Source organism: Berghia stephanieae, chromosome 3, assembly GCF_034508935.2.
Source record: "Berghia stephanieae isolate SIO BIC M18660-M18661 chromosome 3, UCSD_Bste_1.3, whole genome shotgun sequence".
Classification (NCBI taxonomy): domain Eukaryota; kingdom Metazoa; phylum Mollusca; class Gastropoda; order Nudibranchia; family Aeolidiidae; genus Berghia; species Berghia stephanieae.
The window spans coordinates 48606850-48611849 of record NC_088362.1 but is presented as its reverse complement, the minus strand read 5'-3'; the positions used below and the strand labels follow the sequence as shown (position 1 = coordinate 48611849).

At 33.0% G+C, this 5000-nt stretch overlaps 1 protein-coding gene across 2 annotated transcripts in view; it reads left to right on the top strand.

Annotated features, from left to right (window-relative positions):
* Window positions 1-5000, top strand: part of LOC144967898 (cytospin-A-like) — a 72966-nt gene that overhangs the window by 16696 nt on the left and 51270 nt on the right. For both annotated transcript variants that reach the window (XM_078905649.1, XM_078905650.1), the window contains exon 2: window positions 2510-2848. The gene's annotated coding sequence lies outside the window, so the exon portion shown is untranslated. The remainder of the gene's footprint in view (window positions 1-2509; window positions 2849-5000) is intronic.

Genomic DNA, 5000 nt, shown 5'->3' with positions numbered 1-5000 from the left:
GATCCGCAAATTTTGGTAAATTTCCCAAAATTTGCAAATCGTGGCAAATTTTGGGAAAATTGGCAAATCGCGTGGGGAAAAAAAAGAAGCGAAAACAAAATAACGAAAAAAAAGGGCGAAACTTGAGAAATGTTGCAGCTTTGCCTGGGCCCAAACCAAGGGAAGCTACTCTCTATGGATAATGATCCTTTAAAATCTTTGTAACAACGCTATTCACAGTCATTTCGTTTCTCAAGTCAAATAAATCGAGTCACTTACACTTTTTTCTGTATCGCGTGTTAATTTTTACTGAAACGCTTAGTTCCCCTCGGCAATTTTTTGGGGGCAAATTTTGGTCTTTTTGGGGCAAATTTTAGGTCCCAATTTGGCAAAAAATGCAGATGACAGTATTGTGTCCTCTCAGAGTCTCAAGACAGACCTTCGTTTTCTTCCTCGTCGATCGTTGTCGGTTGGGAACGTAATCGTTAGTTTGCTATTATACCTACACCTTTAAAAATTAAGAAGTTATCCTCAGTGCGTTGAAATATATTATTTAAAAACCCCTTTATTCATCCCATAGGGGACATTTGTCTCTAGGGTTTTACAAAGGGAAGACTAGAATAACCCAGGCGCGAGTCGCAGTGCAGCGCCGCGTTTGAGCTAGGGCGAGGTGACTTGCTCAAGGCCACATAGCGCGATGGTGGGTGATTGAACTCGGTACCTTTCGGGTACGAAGCAGAGACCGTACCGCTGAGCCACGCTTCAAACTCCTTTACATATAAATACTGGCTGTGGCACCAGAACTTCGTTTTCAAGAAATTTTATTTTGAAGTAAAGATCTTTATCCAGTTTTGAAGATAGAGCTGAAAATTCGTACTTGTACGAAATTTTCATAGTTGCAGGCATGTTTGGTTTTCAGTTCTTAGTTTTCTTCATGTAACACGGGATTTAAGGTCAATTACCTCTAATGATATTAGCACATGACTATATATTAATATGTGGTAATTTTTAACTGATTTATTTAGTAACATGTTTGTTTTTGATTTACTTATTTTGATTAATTATGTTTAAAAACTGAATAAGATTTTTCTTTTTACAAAATCGTGGGGCTTTTTGAACTCCCATTTTGGGCAGGAGGACATGTACAGTAATATGCTGTGACTTTTATTCCCACATATTATAGTCCTTGGCAGGGAGGGAAACTGTCGAATGTTATAGTTTTGGGAGATCTCTGTAATGTACCGTTGTTTCGTTTGTTTCGAATATTATGTAATCATTTGCAGTGTACCTATTCCTCTTCGGCGGATCTTTTGCTTTTGTCTGGATGAGCCTCAAACTAAGTGCACTGATGGTCTGTTCCCTTTTTGAACCAACTTTGTCTTACTTTTTCTCATGCGCTTTCGGTAAGTTGCAAATCTGTGATTCTTTCGCTAAAATCTCATTGTCTTCTTTTATCACGGCGCTGAAAGTACGCGCCATAAAATCCTAAACCACAAACACCTAAACACCATATCAGCGAATGGGGTATCATACCGATCCTTTTTACCCGAACCTAGAATTCATTGTGTGTGTGTGTGTGTGTGTTGATGTCTCTGTGTTTGTGTGTCTACGAGAAATTCTCGTGTTTTATATTCAGTAATCTGACATCATGCCTATTTTGGGTTGAGATTTGGTTGGGATCCTTTTCAGTTTCAGTGTTTATTGTCATTGAATTCACTCTGAGTGTCGCCGATCCAGATCCGTTAGTTAACCAAACCAAATAAAGTATTCATCATAGATAGAGATCTTACATTTCAAGAAGCTTATTTGTATAAATTAAGATGAGGATCTCTTCTTGGATATGGTATTGATTTCGTACCAGTGTGTGTATTTTAATTTTTAATTTTTAATTATTTTTTTTCTCCAGGTGATTGAAAATGTTAATTGTATAAGTTATAGATTCAGATTTGTAACGCGAGACGGGTTCATACTGCCCTTCAAAGATAAAACATATTTTTATTTATTTATTTTAAAAAAAAATTATTTTAGAAAAAAAGTTATTTTTGGTTCTTATTCTTTTCTGTTCTCTTTCCCCCCCCCCCCCCCCCCCCTTCCTTTCTTTCTTTTCTTTTTTTTTTTTCGTCAAGATAACTTGATCGATCGACCGACTTCTGATAAAATAATCCCCCACATGCCAAGATGACTCATACATACTTCCAAGAAATATGTTTGAACTTTCTTTTTCTTTTTTTTCCTTTTTTTTCTTTAGCCAAGTTGGGAGTTATCTTGATCTGTCTATATTTGAAATTAAAATTTTCTGCTGAAATAAAGCTTTTCTGGGCAGATTTTTTATTTTAAAAAAAAAGTTTTGTCTGTGCACGGCAGTATGATGATGTTGTGTAGATTGTGACGTCATAAAATTCACCGTGTAACATAGGGATCATTATTGCGTACTGATAACAATTTAATAACCACATTCCATTTTGTTGATATTTTTTTTTTCTCATTCACTTACATTTTTTCCCCTCTTTGTCTGGCTAACACCTTACAGATAGAGACAGGATCCAATGTAACCACACCACAGCTACCACAGTCATGCAGTCGTTATCCAAAATCATATAACAAGCACTGTGAACCCTAATGTGTGTGTTTGTGTGCTTGGATCTGAAAAGAGAAGTGTGACCAGTCGGAACAAGAGATGATTTCAATTCCATTTCAATTTTTGGGGAAAATGGATTGCCATTCTTACAAAGAGAACAACGGACTTTCTTCAGTCTTGGAAGATTGTGTGTGAAAATGATGATGTAATGTAGGTCACCCCTTATACCGGACGCTGAAAATACGACGGGTGTCTTCTTACATTGCGACTGCTCACTGGACTTCGTAAAAGGTAATGTTGTTTTATTGCTTCAATCTTATTTCATCCCATAATGAGCAACATTTGTTTATTCGACAAATCAATGACCGCTTTCTGCATGTTTTGGATGGGTTAGGTTATTATTATTATTATTATTATTATTATTATATTATTATTATTATTATTATTATTATTATTATTATTATTATATTATTATTGTTGTTGTTGTGGTTGTTATTGCTGTTTTATAATAATCTTTTTAATAATCTTATTATTACTATATTATTATTATTATTATTATTATTATTATTATTATTATTATTATTATTATTATTATTATTATTATTATTATTATTATTATTATTTTATTATTATTATTATTATTATTATTATTATTATTATTATTATTATTATTATTATTATTATTATTATTATTATTTATTATTATTATTATTATTATTATTATTATTATTATTATTATTATTATTATTATTATAATAATAATAATAATTATATATTATTATTATTATTATATATTATTATTATATATTATTATTATAATAATAATAATAATTATTATTATTATTATTATTATTATTGTTGTGGTTGTTATTGCTGTTTTAAAAAAAATTAAGTCATGCGTATGCATGTGGTGTAATGAATGTTGTCAGCGGCATCCACAGCTGGCATTGACGTCACATACTACGCTTCACTGATAAATGTACAGGTTGTTTTGTTTTGTTTCCGATTTTGTGTGCGTGTGTGTGTGTGTGTGTGTGTTTGTGTGTGTGTGTGAACGGTTATGAAATTGAAACAACTGAAAATCGAATCAACAGAAATAGTTTATATATAGTATTTTCACATCCCTTCAACTATTAAATAAATAAAGGGAAACAGTCGCCATTGACATTCTGAATCAAGGGAAACAACCTAGTGCCTCTTTTTGATATTATATTTTCATGATTACGTACCTTTATAAATGTTCGTTGTCATTCTTTTCCTTTCCTTTTAAAAAAATTCTTCTCCCCATTGTCGCATTTCTCGCTGATCTAAAAGGATTTAAATAATAATAATAATAATAATAATAATAATAATAATAATAATAATATAATAATAATATAATAATAATAATAATAAATAATAATATAATAATAATAATAATAATAATAATAATATAATAATAATAATAATAATAATATATAATGCACTCATTGTTAGACAGTAATACGTTATTTCTTTTGGAATACTTTATAGGTGGCATCTGCCTTTTAAAGTTTGCAATGTATGGGAAAAATAGAGAAAGAAAAATGATTGTCAATACTTATATTTGAACGTCTACTTATAGATGTCACCGATTCGAACCCATCACCTTAACGAAATAAAGACGAGTAACCTGCCATCACCTCACGAGCTTGCTCCGGCTATAGGGAATGAGATTAGCGGAAGAGTAGCGTCCCTTGATTGGACGTCACCCATAGTCTGTGACGTCACTGGCGGAAAAGTTATTAGAGAGAGAACGTCATGTTGGTTGTGCGCATGGTCTCGCTTCCGCACAACCAACATAACGTTCTCTCTCTAATAACTTTTCCGCCGGTGACGTCACAGACTATGGGTGACGTCCAATCAAGGGACGCTACTCTTCCGCTAATCTCATTCCCTTTTGTTCCATCTAGCACCGTGCAGTGACGGGTGTTAGGATACCTGTGAGAAAAACCCCGATTGTAATAAATATGAATCATTTGATGATGTCCCACATGTGTTCGATGGGTGATAATGGGCGATCGTTCATGTCATACTACAGAGAACCAGTCCAATCTGTATGACTTTCAAAATTTTCTTATTGTGTTTAAATCGACGTGTACATATATGCAGGTCTGACACCCGAACCCATTTATGGGTCTAGTTTAGCATGGTTGTAATGGACAATATTTTGCATCATTAAAAAAAAAAAAATCTATTACAACAATGAGCCCAAAAGGAATTTGGTTATCAGACCTGCAAACAAGTGCACGTTGGTTTAAATCTTAATACATACGTATATGGATACATTCACAGTCCATAGACGCCATTGCCATTATTTCCAAATAATACGTTGAATTCTCAATTGCATAACATCACTATTTTTTTGTTTTGTTTTCTTGTTTGTGTGTGTGTGTGTGTGTGTGTGTGTGTTGTGCTTGATCAT